The sequence below is a fragment of the Petromyzon marinus genome, chromosome 24, assembly GCF_048934315.1.
Source record: "Petromyzon marinus isolate PM22_M1 ecotype Great Lakes invasive population chromosome 24, UKy_Petmar_22M1.pri1.0, whole genome shotgun sequence".
NCBI lineage: Eukaryota > Metazoa > Chordata > Hyperoartia > Petromyzontiformes > Petromyzontidae > Petromyzon > Petromyzon marinus.
Window position 1 is genome coordinate 16,487,315 of NC_133690.1, and position 25,229 is coordinate 16,512,543.

At 51.1% G+C, this 25,229-nt stretch overlaps 1 protein-coding gene across 6 annotated transcripts in view; it reads right to left on the reverse strand.

Moving 5' to 3' along the window:
- The window catches only part of LOC116945621 (tetraspanin-4-like), a 212,436-nt gene that overhangs the window by 102,099 nt on the left and 85,108 nt on the right, over positions 1-25,229 (reverse strand). The window contains exon 1 of one of the 6 annotated variants that reach the window (XM_032960113.2): positions 24,480-24,500. The exons of the other annotated variants lie outside the window; for them this stretch is intronic. The gene's annotated coding sequence lies outside the window, so the exon portion shown is untranslated. Of the gene's footprint in view, positions 1-24,479; positions 24,501-25,229 lie in introns of those variants that run through there. 6 annotated transcript variants of the gene reach the window in all.

Consider the following 25,229-nt stretch of genomic DNA (forward strand, 5'->3'; position numbering starts at 1 on the left):
AAACTCCCCATGGCTCCTCCGCTATGCCCCTGCCCCCCCCCCCCGACATTGCTGAGCAGATGAGATGCGAACAATTTATCTCGGGTCAGACACGAGGACCGGGGGACTGGATAATCGCGGCACGACGCTCCCTGGTTATTGATGCCGCCTTAATTAGAAACAGAAATAGCGCCACGGCGCTGGCTTTGCCGTGTGCTCGGTCAAACTCACGGCACACAGAGCCCACAGTAACCCTCAGTCCGCTTTCACATCCGCAGCTTCAAAAACAAACAAACAAACAACCCCACACGCTCATTATTTTCGTATCACAGTTGTGTATGTGTCGTGCTGTATGCACACAGTGGGGAGCGGTGGTGTAGCGGTTAGCGCTATGAACCTGGCCACCCGAGTTCGAGTCCCGTTCACGGCCAACACCGGTGACGATTATCTGAACCAGTCCTGGGCCTCATCTAGGTAAACTCGGCCTCAAATAAGTACCTGGTGAGGTGCATGAAAACATCGCCACTGGAGAGACAAAGGCGGTCGGGCGTGGTGCTGGCCAACCACCCCCCTCAGCGTGCCGTTCCGGCCTTCATAGGTGCTCGCTAACAGCACTTGCCACAACAGCATGTTAAGGCTATGCGGGGGATCTTTGTCTTTGTACATACGTTTCACCAGTACGCTAATTACGCGTATGAGTGGAGGGCGGGGTTGGGTGATTTCCCGCACCTCCAATCAGTCCGCTTGTCTCCGTACGGTGCGAGAGACGTTCAACATTATGTGCGAGTCTTGGCGCTGCTGGAGCTGGCAACTTGAATTTTGATTCCCATGGCCATGGCTCATGGCCAACATCAGCCCAGAGTTCACCCCCCCCCACCTTGAGCAACAACTCACTGACCATCGTGGTGAAGCGTGGTGAAACGACAAGCGTATGCGGTGGGGAGGCCTTCATCCCATCCAGCAGTGGATTTGCAAAGAGCTGTAAATTATATCATTACTGTTCTTTGCTTACAGGCTTTATACTGCATTGTTGTGACCCTTCAGCACACACTCGTAACGCATCGCGGGCTTTTCCCGCACGGATGATGGGGATCATATGGTAGTTGTAAGGGTTCAAATACGAGACTTGAAGCAATATAGGATGTTTCGATGATCCCTACATTACTATCACTAGTATTATTTGGGGGCCCAAGAAAACTGTTTTGTAACTTTCCAGATTAAAGCATTTCTTTTTCTATATTTTGTACATTCTAAAATTCAGCTTTCTGGCCCTTCTAGAACATCATTCGAATGTATTCATGCAGTTAATCGCTCAGTCACGATCAGCTATTATGCATCAGATGCACCCTTACGGGACAGCGCATATCTAACTCAACATCGTCTCACTGAGCATTGGCATGGGAATGTGGATTTTCCATCACCGACTGAGGACCGCTAATTGCCAACCCGCTCTTGAATTTTAAGAAAAAATGTAAATGAGAGAGTTGTAATTGAACCACCATTCCCCGCGTAGCTGATTTTTTTTTTGCGGTCACCCTGAAAGAGAAAAGGTCACGAATATCTCAATGTGGTCTTACCTGGTTCGTACGAAGGGCTTTTGACTGTTGGTGGAGCCACTCGCAGAGGAGCAGCTGCACAGAAGTTCAGGTTGCTGACGGCACCCCATCCCGCCCCCCCCCCCCCCCCGAGGGGAAACGAGTCATTCTAGTCTGTGTGTCTGCATTTCTTATTTCTCTGGCCCTTAAATCGCTCCCACGCTGCCTTTCCAGTGAAAGCCAAGATAGTTTTTTTTAATATATATGACTCATCATTATAAGCCACGGGTCAAACAGCCGCTGGATGAAGGGCCTCGCCAATCGTCGTGGGGGAGGCCCCAAACCACGTGCAACCCGTCGATCAACTAACTGTGGTGAACGAAGATTTACTGCAGGATGCAGAGAGGCGCGGGGCGATTTAAGACACTGGTGGGATATTTGGATTACGTCATAAGTGGATTACATGATAACCGAATTACAAAAATGTTGTTCTTGCATGATTCACTTTCAGTGGTGGTTTAAGGATGTCGGTGCACCTCAAGTTTTGCCTTCTCGGGAGGTACCCAGCAAAACCTTGGTCCCATAGACGACGAGGTCACCGTTCTAACATCGACAAAGAGCAGCAACTGGTATGACCGACCATTGCCCAAGTGCAGCGTCGTTGGCAGTCCGTGGTAGCGACAATTAACACTCGACGGTTCGCACTGGCGCAAATTAATATTTGCAAGGACGTGCTCACGGAAATTATTATGCGCGCTCGTGCAAACCTTGGAGATAATTAACTTCCCCGTATGGTACGAATGCCAGGAGAAATTGTGGTGCGTGCGCCTGTGCTTGCCTGCCTGTGCCGGCCCATTGTCTCGCGTGGAGCTGCCGGTTGTTTAGCCATTCAATCACACGCGGATGTTGCGAAGAACGTCCGAGGTTGGTGATGAGCGTCTCCACGGCGAGGATTGCCAAGTTGAGGTTGTGACGGAGGTGGTGGTGGTGGTGGTGGTGGCGGTGATGGAGATGGTGGTGGCGCGGACGTGGTGGTGGCGGTGGTGGCGGAAGTGATGGTGGTGATGGAGGTGGTGGTGGGGGTGGTGAGAGAGGTGGTGATGGAGATGGCGGTGGTTGAGCAGTATTTTAATATGGGGCATAAGGAAGCACCGGTGTGTGAGACACCAGGCATGCTGGAAAGTGCAGTGCGTTGCAGAGCAAGTGCAAAAGTTGTCCTTTTAAAAAATAAAACTTTTGCAAGAAGTGCCCCGAGTGGGCTAAGATCCTGGCTTCTGCTGCCTATGATTTTAACTTCATTCCCAAGTTATAGCGAGTGAACAGACTCAGCCTGGTACTCAATGACAATAAAATTGGGTTTCTCACAATCTGCCTTACCGCAGTGCTGAGATTTACGCACTTGTACATTTGCAGCGCATATAAAAGGGGTGCCCCGAGTGTGGATAAAGCAGTCTACCAAAGTGACTTAAGGTGCAGTTTTGGAACGTCATCTACTGAGGCCATTCACCGACACACGGTGATGCACTGCTCGCTGCAAAACTCGGTGCTTTGTCTCGAGACGTGACGCCGACAGCACAACTGGAATGTAATTGGGGGAAAAGAGCAAGGCGTGTCTTTTTTTTGTTTGAAGAAAAGAAACGATGAAGATGGTTCAAAGGTGAACTCCACTTTGGCCTGCGATGTTATTGCGCGCGTCCGTCCGCATCTGCTACGCGTTCCCTTAAGCTGGCTCTGGAAGTTCACGCCGTCCGCTTGAGTGACGTCCAATTGGACGCTGGCTTTTCTGGGCCAGGTTATACGGCGGTATCACCAGCGGAATAGGCACGGCCGGGATCCTAACGCCTTTGCGCTGACCACAACAATCACCGCTGTTTGATCATTCATATGACACGCTGTCAACAACGATCCTCCCCCCCCCCCACTCCCCCCACTCCCCCCACCCCCCGTACGCTTCGCAGATTGCCCGGGCAAGTGCTGTTAGCGAGCGTCTATTAGGTCGGCGCGGCGCACGCGAGCGTGGTGTGTACACCAGCACAGAGCGCTCCCATCCGCCGCCGTCTGATGTCTTACTAACCGCCCCAGGTACTCATTTGAAGGTTGCGTCAACCTAGGGGAGGCCGAAGACTGGTTTTCAAATCGCTCGCCGCTATTGTTAGCCGTGGCCGGGAATCGAACTCGGATTGGCTGGGTTTGCAGCGGAGTGCGATAAATCCCACGGCCGCCGCTCTCTCGATATTGTCTCCACACGCACACGCGCCTGCATACACACATTTGACAGAACCTGCAGCCTTCCAAAGCAAGACATGACAACTTAACTAGAAATGGGCACCTAAAGGGCATATGCATCACTTTTTAATGGCGTACCACAACAAAAGCCAAACATATAGTTTGCTTGTAGCAATGGGACTGCTTTGTGGGTTCGATCCCAATCCTGACGCCTGCTGTATATTTGGAGTTTGCATGTTGTTCCCGTGTTCGCATTTAGAGTAATTCGCCTGCTGCTGTACATTTCCACATTGATAAGCCACTTCGTTGGGCTGTCATTTGTGGCCAGGTCGCGTCTGAAAAAGAACCATATAGCTCAGTGGGCCATACCTGGTAAAATACAAATATATAATAAAATATATATTTGATACTATTGTGGAGAACTTTGACATTTCTCTAGAGTAAATAAATGCCTTGCAAACATGCACGCATATATATAGTGTAATAATAACAATAAAGATAACGCCCTTTGTTAAAGAACTCCTGGACAAAGGTTTCCCCTTGCTATGTTGGTCATGGGGGTTGTTTTACCATACTTCACCATGCCGGTCAGTGCGGGCGACTGGGGCTTACCTGGTCAAATAAAAATCGTAGTAATACGCTTATAGAGCGTGCGCACCCTAAATCACTCCCCCCCGTTTCATTCAAGTCGCACGCCCGGTACACCCCCTGTTTGCCCGTCAGCTCGCAGTTTTCTCTCGACGAATGACGCCATGAAAGCGTTGGTCTCCTTCTCCCTTCCCATTGGTCTCCTTCTCCCTTCCCATTGGTCTCCTTCTCCCTTCCCATTGGTCTCCTTCTCCCTTCCCGCTGCGGCGGGGGGTGAGGGGGAAGCCGTGACTTTGAGACTCTTAACTCTTGAGAGATTAAGCGCTCGCATGAACTATTAATAGGCTTTAAACGGCAGCGGATTTTAGCATCCCCCGCAAATAGCGACGGGGGGGGGGGGGCGCTTATCTTGTCTGGAAAAGAAGCGCGGTGGATGGGCAGCGGCCGGCGGGCCAAATCCACCGCCCCCCCCCCCCCCCCCCCCCGTTGGAAGCCGTGCCGCACGCGCCGCGCGTGCTGATCGGCGATCCGGCAAGCGCCCGCGGCTCCGTCACCGACGCGGCGTCGATGATAAATAAATAATAATAATGGTGATCAAGAGTAACAACGCGTCTAATCCGCGGCTGATGCCACGGGACCGGAGAGCCATCCTTCAGCGGGCGCGCCCCGCAAACTTGACCCCGACGCCGAACCCGGCGAGCTAATTACTCGCGAGTAAGCTTAATTAATGCCCGATGAATGAAAGCGGGCGATAAGGCGCCGTCAGGAAACCGTCGCGCTGACATTTTTCTTCGAGGATAATTTAAACAACTGCGGGGAATTTGCGACCATTACCGCCTCTACATTCTTCTTCCTCTTCTTAATCTCTTCTCTTCTCATCCGGCAGTCGTCGCACGGCAGCCGACATCGAGGCTGGACCAGGCTGCTTCCACCCACACTCGCCCCTCTCTCCGATCACGCTCACCGCTTCCTCCGCAGCTTAGCACTTTACGGCCCTTTGTCAATCCACTGCCAGGTGAAGGCCTCCCTTCGCCGATGTTGGGTCGTGTGGGGGTTGCTTGACCATACTTCGCCACGCTGATCAATCCGAGTTGCTGAGAGGGGGGAGTGGGGTAGGGGGGGGTGGGGGCTGGGCCGGTTCTGTATCGCTTGCCACCGATGTTAGCCGTGGCCAGGAATCAAACTCATTCACGGGGGTGAGATAATAAGAAATGTACGACAATTATTATTATTTGTCCAGGAAAGCCTTACCCAGGAGTTTTCAGAGAAAATTTTAAGGAGGGTCCTTCCTGAGGATGCCTCGAGTATTTGACATGGATTGTGGCTTCGCAAGTCCACGAGGGATGGAGACTTCATGGGGAGGCCTTCATCCAACAGTGGATAGATCACGGCTGATGATTATTATTATTCAGCAAATCTTACAGATGCGGGGAGTCTCCTGCTTCGGCAGGACATGTTGCAAGAAGAGATCATGGCTGAAGGTCAAGAATAAATGAGATGCAGTGGTTGAAGATGCTCTCCTTTAGCTGCCACTCCGTGTGTCATCTCGACCGCTGGTCATCACCCATCCCTTATAGTGGCGTGCCCTGCCCCGAGCAAACTTATATTCCTTAATAATCAATATGACGTCTCTATCTTGTGTTCTCGGATCCACGTGTCCGTTTCAGTGTATGTGTGAGACTCAGCCTCACGATTAGCACGGTTGGCTACGTACGGTGCGAAAAAAGTTAAAAGCACAAACATACAAATGAGTACACGCTGCAGTGTGTAGTAAACATCGCCACTAAGGGGGACAACGGCGGCCACACGTGCTGCTGGCCACCCACCCCCTCGTGTGTTGGGGCGGCCTTCACAGGTGCTCGCTGACAACACTTGCCCCAACAGTCTGTTAGGGCTACAAGGGGAATCTTTGGATTTTGTGTGTGAATGTGTCTCCGCGCACATATGAATCTAACTCATCTCGCAGACAGCCGGCAGGATCCACGGCACATTACGTCCCCATGCAATTCCCACGGTGACATCAATCCTATAAAAATATCGGAGTTGCCCGGGCAACATTAAATGACTCTGGGACTTAACGGCGCACGATCGCACTCAGCCACGTGACACGTTATTAATAAGTCTGCTGCAGCCGGGACACCGGCAAGAGGAGGCCAGGTTCCCAAAGTCACGAAGTGCTGACAAACGCCAGAGAACGCCGACGGCGGACAGGGCTCACGGTGACACCCAGCCGATTCCGTCGCTGGCCGTAAGACGCAGGTTCCGTGTTGCTGAAGCAAGGATGACGGACCGTTTCTATCCTGAAGGCTGAACCGGACTTTTAAAAGAACCTTCGGTGGGCAACCACACGTTAAAACACACACACACACACCTACACGTCTGTCACTTCTGCCACTATCAAAGGCGCTTGCAGTGACAGGCAGTGGCCGGGCGGTTCTAAGACCAGAAGCTGCAGTGTCGATGCCGGGTCATACGTATTCCACTCTCGTGCCCGATTAGTGAGGCTCAGGTGCTTGCAGTGAGGGTCAAACAGCATCACGGCTTGCGGGCACTGGCCAACGTGGAAAGCGGTAGGCCCGACCGCATAAGGACAACGGGGCCGTCGGACTCGTTGCGCGCAAAAGTGCCGCAAACGAACGACGACACCTAGCTGGCCTTTCGGCTCGCCATCGAACAAGAAACGGTCACCGCGTCGCGCATTGGGCTCCCCCGGCGTCCAAGCCATCTCCCACGCTCCGCCGACGCGATGCTCAATCCAATCCGTACGCCGGCGCGCCGCATCCGCTCTCGCCGCTCCATCTCCGGTGCACGTTCGCTCCATCGATATCCAACGGAGCGATGATTGTGTTTCCCCCCCCCCGCCAACCCCGCGGGCGCTCCGCCTCAGCTGTCAGTGTGCGCTCGGCGAGCTCGTTAATTGCGAAGCGCGCAAACAATTAGGGCCTCGTTAGCAAGCGGGTGGCGGGGGGGGGGGGCGAGGGGGGGGGCGGCTTCATTGAAGCGGATCAGCGTCTCCGGTTCACGCGTGGCCTAGCACATTGGGGTTTACTGCATGTCCGGCTTCAACCCGAGGGCGGCCGGCAAATTCGGCTTCCGTGTTCGGGTGGCAGCGGGGGATTGATTTGTAACCGAGATCGGTGCTTGCACACCACTGCCAAGGCAGCAGCAGCATCACCAAATAATTTATATCGCTGGGTGTTGCGGTGGCACGGTGGTTAGCCTGCTGCTCCATGAACCCAGCCACCTGGGTTCGATTCCCGACCGCGGCTAACGTCGGTGTGCGATTGAGAAACCGAACCACCCCTCGATCCCAGCGCTCAAACAATTTCCCCCGCGATTGAGAGCACGTGGGGGGGGGATGGGGGGAGGCCTTCATCCAGAAGTGGACTGACGAAGGTCCGAAACGGTTTCCACATCGCGGGCGATTCTGCCCGGCGAATGACGTTCGCGCGGCGAGATTCGAACCCGGGCAGCTCGTTCGCGAGTCTCTCTGAAGCCAAGCGCGCGTATTCGGTGAGCGGGTCCTCCCAAGATGTATGACAAGCTTTTATCAAAAAATATGTATTCATCATCGATTTGGGAGCCATAAATAATTGAGTGGCGGCACGCGCAGGAATTGACAAGGAGTTTAGAGGGGGCCGCGGGAGGCTAATGAAATGCTGATGGCCACGTGGAATGAGTCGGTGGCATTAAATTGACTCATGGCTCCCAGCGAGCTGCCACGACCTAACCCCCACCCCCCGTTCCCATCTCCCTCCTCCCCCACACGAGCCTACCCCTAATACCCCACCGTGCCCCCCCCCGACACCATTGCCCATCCCTTGCCAGGCCCCGCTGTTTCACCTGCTCAGCTCCTGAGCTCCGCTTGAATTAGTTCCACAGGCAGACCTGGGAGTCACGTGCAGTAGTCAACTCTGTAGCTCGCAACGATTGGAATGAACCGCGGTCACAACGCGGTTTGTGAATGTAAACTGGGCTAACAATTCTGCTCTAATTGTGATTGACGAAAGGTCTCGAATATATTATACAGGTGTAATCATGCAGACGCATACATACATACAGGTGTGTGTGTGTGTATATCACAATGCGATTGTGATCTCAACTAACAATGCCGCTAAAATTGCAATTGACCAAAGGTTTTTGATTCACACATGTGTAATCATGCAGACGTATGCATAAAGACAGGTGTGTGTATATACACAAAAAGTGCTAAAAAAATGTTAACACTTATATGGGACTATCGTTTTTAATGATCAAAGAACAGATCATGATACACTGTAAGATGATAACAAATGTATATTAATAGCTTCAAAAAGTCACCGAGTCTCCACTTGTTCGCCATCATTGTCAACACGTGGCCTGGAATCTTCTCCAGGTGGTATTGTTGCAAATTCTCAAAAGTTTGAACATCTTTTTGAAGCACCCTGTATATACATACACACACATCGCTGTGTGTGTATGTATATACAAACACACACATAGCTGTGTCTATGATTTATATGTAGGGGGCCGTCTATAGGGAGGTGCGGGGCCTGGGGCAAACCCCACCGCGGTGAGCCCCCAACGCCTTCAAACTAAACCGGAAGTATTACCTCTGACGTCCAAGCGCGGCACCCCCCAAAGTGCAGGGCCCGGGGAGGTCGCCCCGATTCGCCGTACCCCCCCCCCCCCCGGTATAGCCTTAACAGACTATTGGGGCAAGTGCTGTTAGCAAGTAGCAGCTATAAAGGCCAGAGCGGCACACGAGAGGGTCGGTGGTCAACACCACGCCTGGCCGCCTTTGTCTCCGGAGTGGCGATGTTTACACATCGCGCCTAGGTACTAATTTCAGGCTGAGTCGACCTAGGGGAGGCACAGGACCGGTTCAGATAATCGTCACCGGTGTCGGCCGTGAGTGGGAATCGAACTCGGGCCGCCGGGTTCGTAGCGCAGCGTAGCGCTAACCATTGCGCGACCGCTCCCCACACACACATCCAGTGTCTCACCCACTTCTCATGATCAACCGCCGTGGCCCTGTCACCCGAACGTTCGGAAAGTCGAAGCTTCGCTCGGCCGCTTAGCAGTCTAAAAAAAAAAGACGTGCGAAGAGCGTTCGAAAAGGTCGCCTCCGATTTGAGTTTCAAGGTCCAGATCGACGTTGCCGTTGCCAAAGCCGTTGATCGCCACCGGTAGTGGATCGCACTTTGTTTGCCTTGTCCAACTGCGCCGCCGCGCAGTTGGACAAGGCAAACAAACCTTCGAGAATCGTCCCCTGACAGTGTCCCGGCATCTGACCCTCCGAGTTCTTGCCCGCCCGATCACCTGGACACACGCGGACCCCACGCCGCCCGCGACCGTCGCTCGGGCGGACGCGGCCGCGTCGATCAGGACCACTCGTTGAGACGTCGCACGGAGGCCCCGGCCGCTGGCTGGCACGCGGCAAAAGAGCACGCGGCAAAAGAGCAAACCGCAAAACTTGTGAACCGGCATGAAATTTGAAAGTAATTTCTTTCCCCCCCCCCACCCCCCCCCCCCCGCTGGGACATGCTGTGGCGTGTTCCCGAACGGCGACAGCAATCCATGAGAACGTCGTTTCTTCGTTTCGCTATCGCGTTTCGGGGAGTTGGGCAGCGGCGCAAGTGGGACAGCGCGCTGCGCGGCGAACCCGGTGACGCTCGCCAGCAAGAGACGAGTTGACCGCTGAACCGGCCCCTGGGTCTTTCCCCCTATCACCAGCACGGTGAAGTATGGTCAAACAACCCACACAACTAGCACGGTGAGGCAAGACCTTCATCCAGCGGTGGATTCTTGCACACATTAAAAAAATTTTTTTTTAATGCAAATGACAAATTACGAAGAGAAAAATTATCATCAGCTCCTTATCCCGTAACTTGTTAAACGTATTATTCCAAAAGTGCGTGTGCGTGTGTGTGTTTTCTCCCAGAAGCCCAACACTTTCATGAATACATTTTTAATGCCTAATTTGTGGTTCAGCTACTTGGACTGTGACTCTCTCAGCTGGACGAAATCAAATTAAATTACGACAATTTGGCTCTCAAATCATGCACGCTGCGTCAATTGGACACCGTGCCGTCTCACATGAGCAAGCGCGTGTTCTACTGCTCAGAAGCAGCGGCAGGCACGAGCAAACTAAGCTAGAGCGGAGGACCCCTTCATCCACTCGAATCGGCTCTGGATATCTAAAAAATATATAAAAGGGACGCATCAAATATCAGCTCGACTTCAGACCCTTACGCAGCATGACGAGCTAGTTATCGTCATCTCTTCCTTCTCTCAATATCTCAACTCTCGTTTAATTACATTTCATCCACATTTTTTCCCCTTATCTCATGGCATCTGATATCTCTTGCAAATTAAACAGATCGTGTATATAAACACATTTTTTTATTATATTTTCCAGAGAGTGATTCGGTGGCACGGAACACAGACGAGAGGGGAAAGCGGCCAACAATTGCCCGAGCTCTGTGGTCCTGCACTGTGATGCTTTATCCAACTCCATCGATGAGGGTTTATTGACGTGGGAGGAAACCGAAGTACACGAAGAAAACCAGCGCATGCGAGGGGATAGAAACATATCTCTTCTGGCACCTCACTAAGATTTTATTAATTGAAGGTGAGTGGAAGGAGGTTGGCGGGGGGAGGGGGGGGTGCCCGGGCAAAAAAACATGCCTGCTTATTGCTCCCATTGAGCTCGATCCACCTCTACTCACACTCGACAGGCATCATATAGTTTCGCAAATACTGTATGATCTCAGGCGGTACGGATAGCGGCAAGAGGAAACGTTAAATTAAACCAAAGCTCATCCACTACCTTCAAATGTGCGCGCTCGCGATAAACCCGACACCAAGCCGCTTTTCATGCCATTACCAAATTATCCTCACGACCCCAACGAAAGCCTCGGCGGGCACGTGTCCCGTCGTCGCTTCTCTCGCCGTGATGCCGATTATCCGAGCGGAGGGCTTCAACCGCCGGGGCCACCGCCCCCTGCACCTCCACACTGTTCAGGACCACCCCCCCACCCCTGCTCCACTTCATTACTATTTTACCCAAAATAAATATTTTAAAAAATATTTTACATTTTACCAGATAAAGCCAACTGTGCTATGTAGCTCTTTTTTGCGCAAGCGACCTGGCTAACACAAATGGGTACTGGTTTTATCGAGCAGGTATATTGACATTTGACATCATACCTGATACTCAAAGTATTCTTCATATTGGATCATCTTTACGGAAGTAATATCCCCCCCGCCCTCCCCCGTTACGGATTGCTAGAGCTAATGAATAAACGGGGTCAACATTTGTGAGAAAGCGTGAACAGTTTTACCATTTCACTTACCAGGGCCAGCCCACTGAGCTATGAGCTAATCTTTCAGAAGCGACCTGGCCACAAATGATAGCTCAACCAAGTGGCGTATCATCACGTGGAAGTTGATACCGATCAAATAATCTGAACGCGTGATGTCGATTCTAAATGTGGAGGGGAACACCCAGGGGACTCGGATAAAAATCCACGCGACCACGGGGAGAGAAACACGCAAACTCTAAACAAACAACACGCGTCAGGGTCGAGATGGAACCCACGACCACCTCTACACCAGGCGAGGTAGTTAACATCTACGCCACTGTGACGAGATGTTTTCCAGGAACAACAAAAAACTGCGGGATCATCGCAATTGAGAGCCTCGGCTCGCGACGCTTCAGAGCGAGAGGGGGAGAGAGGGAGGGAGAGGGAGGAAGAAGCGCAAACGCAAACTTTTAAGGCGCCAACTTAAAGGAGCCCCAATTATTGAAATGGCCATTTAAGTAGGGACTGAATGACCGCCCGCTCGCAAAACGTGCGAGGGGATTAGCATTGTGGTTTTTTTCCACCCCCGCCCACCCCCTTCACCCCCCCTTGAACTTTTCAATAAAAAGAGTACTCGCAGAAAATGCGCAAATGAGACTGGTGAGAGAGTGGTGATTTGGAGTGAACCGAATGCTCAACTTGGCGGTAATCGGCTCAGCTGCCAAAAGTACCGCGAACTCCAATATTTCCACACTTTTAGTAAGTTGTATAATTTCCTTGTGTTATTACAATGTGCGGGCAAGGAGGGCTTCACCCAGCAGTGGGTGGAAATTGACCGATGATGATGGTGACAATATTATGCAAACATTTAAGAGGAACGCGTGGAGTAGAGAACACACGCACGTGAGAGACAGCATTGCGTTGCGAGAAGGGACGATGACAAGTGGTGGAGACTAACCACAGAGTGACTGCCTAAGGAGGGAACCTTCATGAGAGGTGGGCGGCCACCGCGGAGATGGAGTGATGAAATGAACTCGTGTGCAGGAGATCGATGGATCGTGAAATCGTGCGACCATGAGACAGCGACAGCTTTGGGAGGCCTTCATCCGACAGTGGATAGATCACGGCTGATGATGATGATGATTACAATACTACGTGACAAGGTACATCACATTTATGCCGATTGTACCAGGCTAGTAACGTTCAGACCGGCAAACACCACCACCGACTTACTCTCCCCGCCCATCCCACCGCCCGATCACCTGTCCCACCTGTCCCACCTACCCCACCTACCCCACCTGTCCCACCTGTCCCACCTGCCCCACCTGCCCCACCTACCCCAACTGCCTCACCTGTCCCACCTGTCCCACCTACCCCACCTACCCCACCTGTCCCACCTGTCCCACCTGCCCCACCTACCCCACCTGCCCCACCTACCCCACCTGCCCCACCTGCCCCACCTACCCCACCTACCCCACCTGCCCCACCTGCCCCACCTACCCCACCTGCCCCACCTGCCCCACCTACCCCACCTACCCCACCTGCCCCACCTGTCCCCACCTGCCCCACCTACCCCACCTGCCCCACCTGCCCCACCTACCCAACCTGCCCCACCTGCCCGCCCATCTGGCCTAAACTGCACAACCCACTGCACCACGCACCGCACCACGCACAGCACCAGGCAGCATGCGTCCGTTTGCAGGCAATCTGGTGGAGGGCTCGTAATCCTCTACGCCGCATCCCAGGCCGATCCCGCGGTAATCCCCGGTGACCACGGGGCCGTGGCAACGTCAGATCACACCGCTCCCCCCCCCCTACCGACAGCAGGCGTGGGTAAGCTCCGAGTGGCGCTGGGCCTGGGTCAGTTTTAATACCGTTAAGGAAAATAGCGGCAACAAATATTTGTGAGCGAGGGGTTTGATTCGTATTGTTTTGTACCGGTTCATTGATGACCGAGTGGTTGAATGTCACCGAGCGTGATGATGTCCAAGGAATAAAGAGCGACTGGCTGTGACGAGATGAATGAAGACGCAGGCTGGGATCACTTAGTTATGTTATCAGGGACTGCAGTGCACCGAGACAAGCCAATCCATGGCATTCGGTTATTTATGTGTAGTGACATAGAAGCGGTCACATAGCAGCATAGCGCTGGCTGCTGTCAGGGAAGGGGAACTGCAGCTTACAGCAGCCCTGTCTGACAGCAGGTCACGTGATAGACCAGAAAGGGATCTAGGGGAAAGATTACGGAATTGGTACATTGAGAACCCGTGAGTAGGTTCCAGAAGGGGCATGTGGCCGGGGCGAAGCTAGGCAACGCCCCCCAGTATAAGAGGGGCCCCGGGAGGGGACTTCGGGGCTGTCGTTTGGAGTGGGATCCCCATCGTCGTTGCTGTTGAAGATCGTCGCCATCGTCTCTGTCGTCTTAACTTGATATTGCGATACTGTCTCGGTGCAGCGCCGTCAGTGTCATATGGCTAGTGTTGTGGATAGGTTAGCAACGTACAGTGAGGGAAAAAAAGCATTTGATCCCCTGCTGATTTTGTACGTTTGCCCACTGACAAAGAAATGATCAGTCTATAATTTTAATGGTAGCTTCATTTGAACAGTGAGAGACAGAATAACAACAACAAAATCCAGAAAAACGCATGTCAAAAATGTTATGAATTGATTTGCATTTTAATGAGGGAAATAAGTATTTGACCCCTCTGCAAAACATGACTTAGTACTTGGTGGCAAAACCCTTGTTGGCAATCACAGAGGTCAGACGTTTCTTGTAGTTGGGCACCAGGTTTGCACACATCTCAGGAGGGATTTTGTCCCACTCCGCTTAGCAGATCTTCTCCAAGTCATTAAGGTTTCGAGGCTGACGTTTGGCAACTCGAACCTTCAGCTCCCTCCAGATTTTCTATGGGATTAAGGTCTGGAGACTGGCTAGGCCACTCCAGGACCTTAATGTGCTTCTTCTTGAGCCACTCCTTTGTTGCCTTGGCCATGTGTTTTGGGTCATTGTCATGCTGGAATACCCATCCACGACCCATCTTCAATGCCCTGGCTGAGGGAAGGAGATTCTCACCCAAGATTTGACGGTGCATGGCCCCATCCATCGTCCCTTTGATGCGGTGAAGTTGTCCTGTCCCCTTAGCAGAAAAACACCCCCAAAGCATAATGTTTCCACCTCCATGTTTGACGGTGGGGATGGTGTTCTTGGGGTCATAGGCAGCATTCCTCCTCCTCCGAACACGGCGAGTTGAGTTGATGCCAAAGAGCTCCATTTTGGTCTCATCTGACCACAACACTTTCACCCAGTTGTCCTCTGAATCATTCAGATGTTCATTGGCAAACTTCAGACGGGCATGTATATGTGCTTTCTTGAGCAGGGAGACCTTGCGGGCGCTGCAGGATTTCAGTCTTTCACGGCGTAGTGTATTACCAATTGTTTTCTTGTTGACTATGGTCCCAGCTGCCTTGAGATCATTGACAAGATACTCCCGTGTAGTTCTGGGCTGATTCCGCATCGTTGTCATGATCATTGCAACTCCACGAGGTGAGATCTTGCATGGAGCCCCAGGCCGAGGGAGATTGACAGTTCTTTTGTGTTTCTTCCATTTGCGAATAATCGCACCAACTGTTGTCACGTTCTCACCAAGCTGCTTGGCAATGGTCTTGTAGCCCATTCCAGCCTTGTGTAGGTCTACAATCTTGTCCCTGACATCCTTGGAGAGCTCTTTGGTCTTGGCAATGGTGGAGAGTTTGGAATCTGATTGATTGATTGATTGCTTATGTGGACAGGTGTCTTTTATACAAGTAACAAGCTGAGATTAGGAGCACTCCCTTTAAGAGTGTGCTCCTAATCTCAGCTCGTTACCTGTATAAAAGACACCTGGGAGCCAGAAATCTTTCTGATTGAGAGGGGGTCAAATTCTTATTTCCCTCATTAAAATGTAAATCAATTTATAACATTTTTGACATGCGTTTTTCCGGATATTTTTTTTATTCTGTCTCTCACTGTTCAAACAAACCTACCATTAAAATTATAGACTGATCATTTCTTTGTCAGTGGGCAAACGTACAAAATCATCAAGGGATCAAATACTTTTTTCCCTCACTGTACGTGGCGTTGTGTATACACGAGAGGGAGAAGGGTGTACCAGCGTAGGGTGTGTATTGTGCAAAGGATGCTCGATTTAATCAAAATAACTGCCTCCAACAATTTACGTCTCCAAGTCAGTCACTACATATGTATGTAAAAAAAATATTGAACTAAGTTCACTGATTGGTTGACTTGATAATATTTGACCGGGTGAGGCGAATCATACACCCCTGAAGTAAATCTATCATGCGGGTCCTAATTAGATTATAAATCATTGTTCTGGACGTGAGTGACATTTTAAAAAGACAAATCTCTGAAGCAATCTTTTTATTATTACACGCTTTTATTTAACTCACTCTGTCTGTTGTTGTATCCTCAAATCTTGTAACTCAATTTTAACCCACTTCCCAATGTGGTATCGACTACAAACTTGGTATACTTATGTCATACTGATGACAATACTATATTCTATCATAAAAAAATATATTTTGAAACATCATTTTTTATATGTTATGTTTCGGCTTGGGTCTAATTGTCCACGCTCAACTGGCGTTGCCTGTAAATCACCACGGCCCTCTTTTTAAAACAGTTTTTTTATATTACTTATTCTCTTAAACCGGTGCAGTTGTGTGCAGCTCGCAATCAGAAATCTCTGAATGCAAATCCTGGCCAGGGTTCAACTCAGCATTTCAAACTTCTAGGGTCAATAAAATGAGGACAATTTTGTCAGGCAGACTACAGTTGTCATCCTACGGAAAGACTCGAAGGCTCCCGGAATGGGAATGTGGAATTTCCACCACTAGCTCAGGGCTGTAAATAGGAGATGAGCTGTGCCACATATTCTTGGTTGAATAGGAAATATTTTTGGACTTTTTTTAGATTACAAATAGCATAACACAATTACGTAAATAATATTGCACAACTAGATATCGGTACACTGCAGGATCGCGAGCGATTGGTGGTGGATAGGGCAGTGGATTGACAATTAGCTGACGACCAGCAAGACTCGCAGAAACATAATTTATTTGGGCAAAAGAGCAAATTGCGCATTGAGTGAGAGTCCTTGATTTAAATTGCATCCATTGCAGCATCTCGTTTGCAAATGAGACCGAGGTAACCATAGCCACATTGAGACAGTGTCTTCTACACCGATAATTCCCGACGGAGATCAATCGGTGGCTGCTCGGAGTTACATGTAAATTGTCTCCGACCGCCATCAGCCACTGAACAATTTAGCTGACCAAACATGTCCACCATTATTCAATCATCGCATTACACGCGTATGTTACGTGTACTTTTATTTATATTCTCTCATTAAACCCACCGCTTGATGAAGGCCTCAACCTCAAGGGATGTGAGTCACGGTGAGAGTGGCAGGCAGTCCCAGGAACTGCTTCTAATATCAATCGCCACTGATATATGCTGCGGGCAGGAATCTAACTCGCGTCGCCGGGTTCACAGCACAGTGTGCTAACCACAGCGCCACCGCTCCACTCCATTATGTGCATAGAATGTGTTCCTCCATTCGTTCATCATTATAAGTCATGTGTTTATCTACCGCTGGATGAAACCTCCGAACGCCATTGCTATCCCTAATGGCCCATGTGATTTCCATTTGTGTACATTTGTATTCACAAGTTTCACATCCAAAACGTGCGTGCTTTGATCCATCAGAGAGGGTGCTTGCTTGCATGACTTTAAAACTAAGTGGATGCGACATTCAACTTGAGAGATATGCAGCCACACAGGCAAGCAGGCTGACAGGCAGACAGATCAACAGATATAGAAGCAGACAAACACAGAGACCAACTCACATATGAATCACAGACAAATAGGCATGGATAAATCATGGTCAGGCAGGCATACAGATCACAGACATACACAACAGACGAGCAGGCAGATACAGAGCCACACAAAGATAGGCTCTGCCACGAAGGCAGACAAACAGATAAACATGCAGAGAGACGCACGTACACACGCACACACACACTTAAAAACAGGTGGATAATGATACACAGCCAAGCATATGGTCGTACACACACACACAGACAGATCACACAGAAAATTAAAATCACACAGACATACAGACAGACACAAAACCAGAAAATGAACTCTTACAAATAGGACAAACAGCGATGCTCCTTCAATTACCATCGATGTTTGTAACCTCTGCCATAAAAAACACCGGCGCCTCTGATATGTGCAATAGAACCACCATTGCCGGCGAAGGCTCTCTGTCGTCGATACGGTCTGTGGGGGAAAAAGAGGGGCGGGTAAAGTCGACCCAAGGAAAAAAATATAAAAAAACCATAAAAAGATAATTGAAAAGGCACTTTCACCCACGCGCCCGCACGGAGGCTGCGGGTCTCGTTCAAAGCGAAGCGCAGGGCCGCATCGCAACGCAAACACCGCCGGCATGGTGGCGCGCCGTTTCGCGCGCCGGTACACACGCGGAGGAGCGCCCGGGCATCGCACGCACCGCCGCTCGGGTGTCGCGAACGCGACCTCCCGATCGCGCCGCGGTGCCGAGAGGTCACCTCCCTCGCCTGGTGTGCAGGAGGTCGTGGGCCCAATCCCGACCCTGACGACGCCTGCTGCGGTTTTGGAGTTGGCGTGTCTATCTCCCCGTGGTCGCGTGGATTTTTCTCCGGGACCTCCGTATTTTTTTTTTAACTCCACATTTAGAATCGTGCATTTAGAGTATATGTCTGCTGCTATACATTTCCACGTGATAAGCCACTTTCGTTGAGCTATCGTTTGTGGCCAGGTCACTTTTGGAAAAAAACCTACACAGCTCATTGGGTTTGTCCTGGTAAATATTTTTTTTTACAAAATAGCAAAAAAAATGATGCTTTGCAACTTCAGTTGACACCGTTTATTAATTAGCTCGAGCAATGCGTAACAAGAGAGGGGGGTTATTACTCTCGTAAAGATGATAGAATATGAACGATGCTTTTATTATTATGAATGAAGTGAATATGCCTGCTCGATCAAACCTCTACCCGTTATACCTACGCAAGAGACACTCATTATGTACTGAGTGAAGGATTAACTAAAAACTTCGCAAAAGGAACTCTATGCAGGAATGCAAATGCGTTGTGCCCTGACATCTTCCCTTCTGCTTCAAGAAACCCGGCGACCCGAATTCCATTGCCACTCACGGCTAAGATCAGTCGTGAATATCTGAACTGATCCTTGGCCTTCCCTTTATGGACTCACCCCACAAGTGAGGGCCTGGTGCTGTGTGTAAGAAAATATTGGCAGTGGTGCTGGCCTGCCCACCCTCCTAGTGCACCGTGGCGGTCTTCATTCGGTGCTCGCTAACAGCACTTGCCCTCACGGTGTGTGAAGGCTACAGGGGGGACTTGTATCTTTTTACGTGTGTGTGTGAACATGTAGGACTGTGCCAACCTCACGTAAAGTTCAGCTCAATTTTGTAAAAATATAAACAAACCGGGGTCACGTGTACGTAAGATAGATGGAGCCTTATAAAATTGTTTCCGCAGGCTGCCACTCCTTTCATTCATCCAATCGCTCACTCACGCAACCATCTGTTGAAACTTGGGAAATTATGCAATCGACGGAGGGCACCTCCTCAGTAGCTTATTAAGGGACCTTTCTTTACGAACCCCTCATTAAAGGGAAGCAGCTCGTTAAGGAAAGCTCAGCTGATAAACACCGCCAACCTCATTAAGGAGTCCCCCCCCCTCCCCTTGTTGGACACAACTGCGTCGCGTCCCCGGTGTCCCTGGGCTCAAGAAGAGAGAGAGAGAAATGTGAGCCGAGAAAAATGAGACAGGGACAAGAGAGGAGCAAGAGGCAAAGGTGAGCGAGAGAGAGAGAGAGATGCAAGAGAGGGAGAGATGACAGAGCTGCGAGGGAAAGGTAAGGGAGAGAAGTGAGAGGGAGAGGCTCGCTCTGCCAAGCATGCTCCATCTTTGTCAGAGACGAGCGAGGTTTTCACTTTATAAATAAATCAACAAAAGTGAGAGGAGTTCCCAGTGGCACGCCTCAAAAGCCGGCTGTTATAAAAATACAGCACTTACTGTATATTCCTCGTAATATTAATCTCTCTCTCTCGACAAGTACGGCGACGACTACGCCTCTTTCTGCATTGACAATCGGTCGCGATGATGCTGGCGGTGGTGGTGGTGGAGATGGCGACGCTGGTGGTGGTGCTGGTAACGCTGGCCGTGGTGGTGATGCTGTCAGCGGTGGCAGTGGGGGCGGCGGTGGCGGTGACGCTGGCGGTGGCGTGGATTAAGTGCTCTCTTTGCCGGCGGAGGACGCCGTGATTAATTGGTAGGCGGCGGAGTGGAGGGGCGGAGGAGGAGCGGTGGAGGAGTGGCGCCATCGCTCCGGGCTGCCGAGGGACCCTGCGTCTGTTCCGGCGCACGGTCCCAAAAACCCAGCTCCGCAAAGGATAAGCCGCCACCCCCAAAAATCTAAATTTCCTGAAATATCACATCCACTCCCCCCCCCCCCCCAAAAAAAAGCCAGATCAAGAAAATTCTATGGGATAACATTTTCAGATCCTCACAATTTTTTTTTAACAACCATGTTCCCAAAAAAACAGAGGTCAAAAACCTATGACCCTGAAAGCTATATGTCCTGAAAGCACACATTCCTAAAACCCATGTCCAAATAAATCCATAGACTCTGAAAACCCAATAAATCCATAGCTTCAAGAATAGCATGACCTCACAAACCCTAAGAAACCCCCAACCTCCAAAACCAAAGATCACCAAACTGAAAACCCAAAATAACTTCCATACTAAAAACACATAACCAAAAAACAATGCTGAAGCCCCAAGTTCCAAAATTCCAGAAACCCACATCCACAAATCCCATGTCCTACAAACCCATGTGCTTCAAAGCAAAGTTTACAAATTCATATCCTAAAAATAATCCAATTTCCCAAAAACTCACAACCTAAAAACCTACTAACACTGCATCGCGCTTTAAAACACGCGACCCCAAAATTTTAGGTTGCAAAAAAATTTTTTTTAAAAACCCGCGGCCTCGGTGGCGCTTGCGTCACGTGACGTCGGCGTGCATCGTCGCGTCTTACGCCGGGGGATCACGACCGTCATCAACGTTTTCCTGCTGTAAAAGACACGTGATGTCAAAAACACGAAAGGGGCGAGAGGTCGCCCTGTCGCGCGTACGGAGCGATGAATCCCGCTCTTGTGTAGGTGCTACGTGGATTATTATTATTATTATGATTGCTATTGTTACATCGCGGGATTGTGAGGGATGGCGAGGGCCCGGGGAAAGTCTTCGTCCAACAGTGGATCGTTCGCAAACATCAAGGAGAGCGAGAGAGGGGGAGTGAAAACAACCCCCCCCCACAAAAAAGCGATACGTGTGCCGCAGCTTCGTGGATATGCGCTTAACGGTTGGAACTTGAGCCAAGCGCCTTTCCCCATTGCGTGTTCGCTTAACCTAAACCGCACATGTTACCGCATCGGTCACACCTCCTCACATAAGTCACACCACATCGCATCAGTCAACCCCACATCATTTCAGTCATCCCATCGCATCAGTCACCCCACGTCGCATCAATCACCCCACGTCGCATCAGTCACCCCACGTCCCATCAGTCTCAACACGCCGCAAGTTACGGCAGACTTTGACGGCACTTTCTCTTTCCCCGCGTCTTCACCCAATCCCGTGACTGGCATCGAGCCACGGGGAGCAGCGCTTCGCTTACAGCGGATACCACGGACACGTTGAGTCGCGTCAAACTCATTCTCTCCGACGCCCTTCGAGGAAGACCCACCGCTACTTTACCACGACCGCCGAGCATCGCCCTCTCCAGGGGAGCACGCGAGGATGCCCCATCTCCACCACCCCCCCCCCCCCCAACTTTAAATGGTTGAGACAAGATGTGATGCAAGGTGCTTTGAGTTGGTGAGCCACATATAAACGCAAAGGTGATGAAGACGACTTAAATCGCCCAGGGTCAGCTGCACAGATGTTGTTTTTTTTTCCCCACCGTTTAATTCCCTTCGTTGTAGGGACCTGTTTGCACCCATCCACAGTCCTGGCATCTCATTCATCCCGACAGTCTGCCCCTACTACTCCTTCTGCATTTACACCGCTGGCAACTCCACAGGCCACCGCATTCAACCTCTTCAGCTTTCAAGTCCCTCCCTCAACGACCTCTGTCTCTCACCTTGTCTTCCAACCCCTATTAATTAGTTTCTCTCTCCCCCCCCCCCACCCTTTGCTCGGCCGTTCTCATCCCCTGCCGAACTCCGCACGTAATGACGCGCTCCGGGACGTTATTGTTCTCTGTCTCTTCTCAACACCGACTTGAGTCTAAGTCTCTCCGGCCTCCTTAAAGAAAAAAAAAGGCCAATCAAAAACATGAAGTGGGAATCTGGGAATTAAACCCGGGATCTCGACGGCGCCGGCTCACCGCTCCGGCATGGGCATTAGCTTCATCCCACTGCGCCATGCGGGGTGAAAGCCTTTCGCTGGAAAACTTTTTTTTAATTAATGCTGAATTGCGAGGGATGGGGGGGGGGAGTGATTGAGCTGCGAGAGGCGCGGGGGGAGCCGCGCGTTAAGATCAATCACGTAGCGCGCGCTCGCAGATTCTCCCCGAATCAGCAGTCGTGTCACCGGAGCGAGGGCAGCCGCCGCCACCGCTGGATAATAAATCTCGCGACAAGGCGCGCGAAGCTTCCCCGTGCACGTTCCCGTACGCTCCGTAATCGGCCGTTAATTAAAGCGTTGTAATCCGTTACGAGAATTAACTAACGCCCGCGTTGAGTCGCTGTCGCCGCAACCAGGACGCGCGTTCCTTCCGTGGGCGTGGGTCACCGATGCCGCGCGTGCATGCGTGTGTGCGTGTGTGTGCGTGTGTGTGTGCATGTGTGTGTGCATGTGTGTGTGCGTGTGTGTGTGCATGTGTGTGTGCGTGTGTGTGTGCATGTGTGTGTGTGTGCATGTGTGTGCATGTGTGTGTGCGTGTGTGTGTGCATGTGTGTGTGTGTGCATGTGTGTGTGCGTGTGTGTGTGTGCATGTGTGTGTGTGTGCGTGTGTGTGTGCGTGCGTGTGTGTGCGTGTGTGTGCGTGTGTGTGTGTGCGTGTGTATTCTGCCGTATACTTAAAACGTAGGGGTTGGTGGGTTGCGTAGAGGTCGGACTCGTTATGCGTGCGAGGCGGTGACAAGAAGTTTTTAGCGAATGCAATAACGGAGGCAGTACAGCAAGTAGGTTACTGACCTATCTGCTTAGGCACGGAGCGACGCATTCATTCATCAATTATAATTATTATGCTCGAGACACGTGCATAGATCATGCGTGTGAGACTCTATTATTTACAACATCGGGAAATAACAAATATGCTGGATGAAGGCCTCCCCCATGCAGTGTCGGACATGGGGGATATTTGGCCCTACTTCACCACGCTGGTCACTGCGGGTTTGATCAAGCGGGGACCCAGGACTGTTTCAGAGTTCCATCGCTACATCAGTGAGCGATGGTGGGGAATCAGAATCAGACTCAGGTGGCTGGGTTTGTAGTGCAGTGTGCGCTCCATCACTCCACTCCCATGTGTAAATGATTTTTTTATTCTTGTTGTAATTTGCTAACCCGCCCTTACTGGACATCTGTGAAAACGAGCTTCATATCTCATCGGATTCCTCCGGTCTAAATACAGATTCTGATTCTGATATTCTAATGCCACAACTTAATCCCAATCAAGCATTCGAAAACCCGTTAAAATCTGACGCAAAAAATAATTTTCAGAAAAAAAAACACAAACGAAACTCTAAAACAAACTCGACACAAAAACCAAGATCCCATTCCTCAACCGAATACATCGACACCAAAAAAAAAGGCGCGCGGGTGAGGCGTATGGGAGTCGAGGCAGAGTGGGCACGGGGGGAATGAGTTTCAGGCTCGAGGCAACCTGCAGGGCATGGAGGCCGCGACGGTGAACGTGTGCCCGGCTCGGTCCCCCATCGTTTACCGTTCAACGACGAGAAAACACCGCTAAGGCTAAAACTCTTTCGTAGCCGCGCACCGCATCCGCTAAAATTGCCCGCTGTTTACAACAGGCAACCTGGGAGCACAGAGGCAACATCTGGGAGTGAGGCCGCTTCACTAAAAACAACAACGACAACTGAAACAGGCTTTAACGAGAAAGAACCCGCGGACACCGCGGGGAAAATGTCGACAGAAATTAAACAAAAAATTAAGAAAATTTTAAAAAAAGATAAACAGCATGCCAACCATAGGGGGCTAAGATGCAGAAGCGACCGTGTTCAAAATTGACAAACTAGACATTGCGTTTATCACTTGGGAGCAGTTTAGCAGGGAACTACATGAACTGTGGGCAGGAAGACAATGTACTCTGCAAGCGACGACGTGTGACAAACGAGCGTTTCCCCCGAACGTCGCCGACTTTCCGCACTGGATGACAGCGTTGTGTGGCACCTCCTGTGGCTACGAGGGCCTGGATTGTTGCGAGAGTTTAATGTCAGGGTATCAAGGTTTCCGTGTTAAAATGGCAGGTCAAGACACCCGCTGTGATCAAGGACCCCACTTTGCGTGGAGCTTCGTGGCTATTACGTCAGCCCGTAAAGTAAAAAAAATTGACGAAAAGTATTGGGTCACTGTCTGTCGATTCTCACCCAAAGTGATTTCTGGGGTGGCTTCCACGTCACCTGGGTGCTGCGTCTACCCCATCGGTCTCACGGTCAACAGAGTGGAGGGCCGTGACGATCGGAAGGCGGAGAAACTCTCGCGGCAATCACTTACCTCGGATAAATGAGCCGCGGGGGCTGCAGATTCCACACGGTGTCGGCACAGGCGATACCCCAATTGTAATAACGCACGTGCCGATGAATGTTAATATCGTGCGCAGCTGAGAATTATAACAAGTCTTTTTTTTTATGCTATCGAGCTGCAAGGGCATTGTAACGTGTTCGCCCGTCACGCAAACGTTTGAATTTTAAGCGGCGAGGCTTTGTCGCATTCGCGAGTGATAGTTTCCGAGCGCGTGTCGTCCGTAATGGAGTTGCTTAGTCCGCTGAGTTATGGAGGCTGCGCCAAATTGTGCTCGGGTTCCGTGCGCGCGCGGCGTTTAGCGCGCCCTCGGCACCGCGTTAACCCGTTCCCGTTCCCCGACACGCGGGGCGGGGGTGGGGGGTTCGCAGTCGCGCGACTCCCGCAACGAGCAGCGAGCGCTTGCCCTGCGGCCCCCGGCGCGTGTTGCAGGCACAGAGACGCGCATTCGCACGTCGACAAAAGACGAAGATCCAACCGCGCGACCTTCAGCGGACAGTTAGGGCGGTTGCTGTTCGCGAGCGCCTATTGTGGAGGCATGAACGACACAGAGGGGAGTGGTGTGTTGCCGGTACCGATGATGATGTACACACAAGGTACTCATTTAATCCCGAGTCAACCTAGTGGAGGGCCGCAACTGGTTCAAAACTCGCATGCACGCTCACAAACACGTGGCCAGCACGGCACATGAGGAGGTGATGTGGCTATCACCACGCTCGGTCA